This window comes from Fringilla coelebs (genome assembly GCF_963513975.1).
Source record: "Fringilla coelebs genome assembly, chromosome: 6".
Lineage (NCBI taxonomy): Eukaryota > Metazoa > Chordata > Aves > Passeriformes > Fringillidae > Fringilla > Fringilla coelebs.
The window spans coordinates 62292736-62298764 of NC_140034.1; positions in this window are offsets into that span (position 1 = coordinate 62292736).

The window sequence follows — 6029 nt, forward strand, 5'->3', positions numbered from 1 at the left end:
CAGCTGAACAACCCACGGCACGTTTCCCTAGGTGTGGGGAGGGTCAAATGCAAGCTGGCACAAGGGGCACAGGGTTCAGTGTCTGTGACTTCCAGTCAGACCTGTCCCCAAAAGGCTGTAGCTTTGAAAATCACACATGGACACAGGCCAAAAAATCACTTAGACTCTTCTTGAAAATTGTAGCCCCGCTACAGAATTCTAATGTTATGTCTTTGGTACTTAAAGCTGTAAACTAATAAGGAGGAAGGATATGGGTTTGGACCAGGACAAAACTTTTGGGATTTCATGCACTGAAAGCTGCCCAGAGTTACCCCTGGTGCAGTCAAGGAAAGGCTCTTTCCTTAGGCCCAGCTTTTCTGGGTGCTAGTACTGCGTGGGTGGAAAGGGAATGAAGGCAGCACTGTCCCACTGAACTGTTTGTTCAAGGCTCCCATGTTCATTCACACTGCAGCATTCTCCTGGCTGAGCATCCACCCCTCATGTCAGATCTGAGCTGCTCCACTGAGTAATTGAGCAAGGCAACACCAAAGACTCATTGTGAAAGCCTGGATTTCCACAAACCCGGCTACCTGAGCTGGCTGGTGCTCAGCTGATGGGAAATTTGCAGGAAGGAAAGAAAGAACCCCAGCAACTGTCACAGCTCCTGACCTCTCTCTGGGAAGTGCTTCTGCCTCCAATTTACTTCTCCAGAATGGAACCCAAGCCAAGGGCTGCCAGGGCTGACCAAGGACACCTCTAATGCTCCACCAGGATGGGCAGGAGACGTCCCAAAGGTGGCTGGAGGCAGCAGCCCTGCACAGGAGCTGCTTCCCCAGCCTTGGAAACCTATCTCACCCTGGATCAGGGAGCAAACCTCAGCTCTGCACTCTTGCATTCAGGCTGGCTCTGGTTTAACCTGCTGCAATTAGCATCACTCAGGGCTGGTGCTGATAACAGAATTGCTTCTGGGCTGTGGGAAGATCCATCCTCCTCCACGGAGTGAGCTCAGGAAAGGCTCCCCAGGACAGCCACACGGCAGAGCAACCTGACTTTGTAGAGTCCTGCTGTGTGGTGTGCCACCTTTATCTCTGTCACCATTTCTGTCCTGACTTTACTGCACTGCATTAAACCTGGATGTAACCTGCACACAGAGATCTCTGAGATGTGCTACATTGATAGTTTGGAGATTATTATTAATTATGCTAGAGGGAAGAAATTGCCTGAGGATGTAATGCATTGATATCAATCTCCTTTTTTTTTTATTTTTTTCTTTTTACTCTATCATCTGGCAAAAGGAAGAGGAGAATCTTAGTCATTACTGCTGGGTGGACTTCTAGCCAAATCTGATTGCTAGAAACATTAAAAAAATCCCTCTTAGCTCAGGAAAAAATGTCACAGAAGGAAAAACACTGCCAAAAGCTTATGTCAGCAAGTTAAAAGAGGCAAGAGCGTATCACCACTAATTCATACATTAAAAAATGGTCAGTTTTCTGTACACTGACAACTGGTACACCCTCATCTTCAGCACGAGCAGCAAACATCTATATCCTGAAAACAAACACTCAGGGAGGGTCCAGCCTGGCCTGTCTAAACAGCAAACACTCAGCTCCAGGTGGAACTGCCCTGCAAAGGTGCCCAAATCCAGGCTGTGCCCCATGCCTTGGGCTGAGAGGAGAACTGAGGCTGAGTGCAGGAAACCTGGGGAGCCTGCAGCAGATGCACTGCCCTGGAAAAGCCACAGGGGAAGGGAAGGGAAGGGAAGGGAAGGGAAGGGAAGGGAAGGGAAGGGAAGGGAAGGGAAGGGAAGGGAAGGGAAGGGAAGGGAAGGGAAGGGAAGGGAAGGGAAGGGAAGGGAAGGGAAGGGAAGGGAAGGGAAGGGAAGGGAAGGGAAGGGAAGGGAAGGGAAGGGAAGGGAAGGGAAGGGAAGGGAAGGGAAGGGAAGGGAAGGGAAGGGAAGGGAAGGGAAGGGAAGGGAAGGGAAGGGAAGGGAAGGGAAGGGAAGGGAAGGGAAGGGAAGGGAAGGGAAGGGAAGGGAAGGGGCTTCACAGCAGCGAAGCAAAGGGCAGCCAGCAGGCACAGAGGCACTCGCAGCTCCCTCCCACAGCATCCAGGGAAAGCAAGGTGGAGATGGAGCATTGCAGGATTTGCAGCAGCGGTTCTGACGTGTCCCAAGCTACTCCTTCCTTATTAGGAGTCTCATCAGCTAATTGTTCCAGTGCCTGGCAATGCCCTGGCTGTTCTGACTAGAGAGAGCTGCTGTAAGCGGCATCCCGAGGTTTTCTCCTCCTTCCCAGCACGGAGCAGCCAGCAGGCCAACTGTTCCATCACCAGCTGCCCTCCTCCTCACCTCCTTCCTGCAGGGAAGGCAAGGCAAGGCGTGAAGGAGCTGGAAAAGGCACTCATTTGGCAAAAAACCCTCACATGAACCTTTTCTGTAAAACGTCTGCTGCGGTGCGGGCACCTCTGCCGCGGGGCCAGGAGCTGCGATGGGTTCCTGCAAGAAATGGTCTCCAGTGAGCAGTGGAAGCTGTCCATCCAGCAGCCTGCCACGGGGATAACATCTGCTCTCCTCACATGGCTGCACCTGCTCCTTGCACTGGCATTCCTCTGCGTGGTCTCTCCCTCCTACATTTGTTCTCTTTCTGCCCTCGGCCCCTGCTTTCCTTCCCTCAGTGTCTCTGGGTGCCAGTGACCCTGGGGGGCTGGCAGCAGGGAGGCAGAGGCAGGAAACCTGGGGGAAGGTGAGCAGCAGGAGGGGGAGATCCTTCCACCAGCAGGCTGGGTTTCTTCAGGAATTCAAAGCCTTGGAACAGCACAGTGCGAGTGCCGTAGCAATATTTCTTCTTCTGGAGAGAGACTCTCCCCTAGGAGATTCCACCTTTATGGGAGCATGTCAATTATTCATTCAGATGCTTTTTAGCTCCACTTTGTTGCTGTTAAACCAGGAGCAGAACCACATAACTGAGCAATTTACCAGGCACTTAATTGAGCTCCAGACCCAGAGCAGTGCCGTCTGCAGCTCAGTCTCATGATTTAATTCCTGCAAGGGTTGAGAGAGAAACCACAGGAAACTACAGAGATGATATAACATGTCTTGGTGAGCATTTTTCAAATACACCACCTCAGGAAAAGCAAGCCTTGGGAGTATCACTGAATCTTCTAATGATTCAGCTTATGGTTTTAGCCAAAATTCGTTTTTTTTCCCTTCCTCTCTCCTTCACCAAGAAGGATGGTTCTTTCACAGGATGAACAATGGTTGCTAACTATAACATAATGCAAAGGTGGCAGCTCTTAAAGCAATCACAAAGATCCACCTAAGGAAAGGAACTCAGTGCTGTCCCTGGCACTACTCCCAGTCCATTCCAGGATATATCTGAGGTGGAATTTATGGTCCAAAACCAATCCATAACTCTGACTCGCTTTGATTTCAGCACAGCAGCTTCAATGTTTGTGTAGCTTAAATGAAAGTGGCTGGATATATCCTGGATTCTGGGAGTTCCTTCCTTCCTTCCTTCCTTCCTTCCTTCCTTCCTTCCTTCCTTCCTTCCTTCCTTCCTTCCTTCCTTCCTTCCTTCCTTCCTTCCTTCCTTCCTTCCTTCCTTCCTTCCTTCCTTCCTTCCTTCCTTCCTTCCTTCCTTCCTTCCTTCCTTCCTTCCTTCCTTCCTTCCTTCCTTCCTTCCTTCCTTCCTTCCTTCCTTCCTTCCTTCCTTCCTTCCTTCCTTCCTTCCTTCCTTCCTTCCTTCCTTCCTTCCTTCCTTCCTTCCTTCCTTCCTTCCTTCCTTCCTTCCTTCCTTCCTTCCTTCCTTCCTTCCTTCCTTCCTTCCTTCCTTCCTTCCTTCCTTCCTTCCTTCCTTCCTTCCTTCCTTCCTTCCTTCCTTCCTTCCTTCCTTCCTTCCTTCCTTCCTTCCTTCCTTCCTTCCTTCCTTCCTTCCTTCCTTCCTTCCTTCCTTCCTTCCTTCCTTCCTTCCTTCCTTCCTTCCTTCCTTCCTTCCTTCCTTCCTTCCTTCCTTCCTTCCTTCCTTCCTTCCTTCCTTCCTTCCTTCCTTCCTTCCTTCCTTCCTTCCTTCCTTCCTTCCTTCCTTCCTTCCTTCCTTCCTTCCTTCCTTCCTTCCTTCCTTCCTTCCTTCCTTCCTTCCTTCCTTCCTTCCTTCCTTCCTTCCTTCCTTCCTTCCTTCCTTCCTTCCTTCCTTCCTTCCTTCCTTCCTTCCTTCCTTCCTTCCTTCCTTCCTTCCTTCCTTCCTTCCTTCCTTCCTTCCTTCCTTCCTTCCTTCCTTCCTTCCTTCCTTCCTTCCTTCCTTCCTTCCTTCCTTCCTTCCTTCCTTCCTTCCTTCCTTCCTTCCTTCCTTCCTTCCTTCCTTCCTTCCTTCCTTCCTTCCTTCCTTCCTTCCTTCCTTCCTTCCTTCCTTCCTTCCTTCCTTCCTTCCTTCCTTCCTTCCTTCCTTCCTTCCTTCCTTCCTTCCTTCCTTCCTTCCTTCCTTCCTTCCTTCCTTCCTTCCTTCCTTCCTTCCTTCCAAGAAGTTTTTTCCCACCGGAGACCACCAGAATGCTCAGCTCCCAGGAGAAAAAGGAAGAGGCAGCCTCTCCCCAGTTTGCTGTAGAAGCAATCCCTGCCTTTCCCCTCCCTGAGCAGGGGCAGGGAATCAGGGCTTGGCCCTTGGGTGGGATCTTTGTGACGGTGGCTTTGCATGGCAGCTGCTTTCCTTGCTCTGCCCCAGACACTCTTTGAAGTTATGATCAAAACCCTCTCTCATTTTGAGCATTTGCATCCCTGCCATGCACAGATGAGCCCCAGCCATGCAAAAGGGCTGTGCTTGCAGGGCCATGCAAAACATCCCCCAGGATTATGCAGGAGTTTCCAGGACTTGAGAGAAGAAACAGCAAGAAAACCTCCAGGAGGAACAACAACTCCTTTTTAAAGCAATTTCTTGTGTTACTCTGTGCTCCCACCTGAGGAAAGGCTGGATGCCTCCAGAGGCAGTGAATTAGATGCAGCCTGTACAATAACTGTGTGGCTCTTGCCCATGGAAATCACACAGAATGTTCCACAATTAACTGCTGACTTCTGATTTTAGGAGGATGGGTGTGAAGGGAAAAAAATCTCTATCTCTCACTACGTACTTCTTTTCAATAAGAACAAAAATAGAACCCTGCTATGGTGTAATTAAGGTTACATATTTGAACTGCTTGCTAGAAAAGTATATACCTTATTGCTTTTATTTCTTAAAAAGCTGCAATTTGAAATTTTTCAGGCCAGAGGAAAGTTCAAACAAGTTACTGTTTGTACAGCACTCTTAGGTCTTCACATGAAAAACCTAAAATATCTGCCAGAAGAGCTGCACCATGAGTTAAATGTCAAGGTTTAGCCAATTTTACTGGCATGAGCTTTCAGCCAGTGCCCCATCCAAAGCACTCAGTATTCAGACCTCCACTGGCTCCGTGCTCAGGGCAAAGTCCTGGATGCATTTCCTGGCATTAGTAGCCTGGGATTGCAGGTGCTCAGGGTGCTCAAATCCACATCTCTGTGTGGAGAAAATATGCCACAAAGTCAAAATGCTTTCTTTGCATAGGTGCTTCCCAAGAAATGCCCATTCTTCTGAGTCCTGGGGAAGGGGAGAAGTTCTGTTTGTTTCACATCTTTTTGACTGCAAAGAAAGGATGCTTGAAGGGTGCTTTAATCCTGTGCTGACAGCAATGAATTTCTTTTTTCCCCAGCTTGGTCAGGCCAGCTGCAGCCAGCTCCTCCAGGGCTCTGGGGTTTGCCACAAGGAGCAGAAGCACAGGGCAGCCTCTGGGAGGGCTGGGAGAAGGGAAGGGTCAGGGTGCTGCCTGGAGGACCTGGTGTGGGCACGGCTCCAGCAGGAGGGGTGGAGGTGAGTGCCAGGCAGGAGCAGCCTGCAGCACGGAGATGAGGGAGCTCCAAAGGAGGGGGAGCAGTGGGTTTGGATCCCCTGGGGCACAGGAGGGCCCCAAACCTGGGTAACCTGCTTTCTGGAAGAGACTTCAAAGCTGGGACTGCTGCTGCTCTCCTACTCACACGCCCTGAGGTGTGG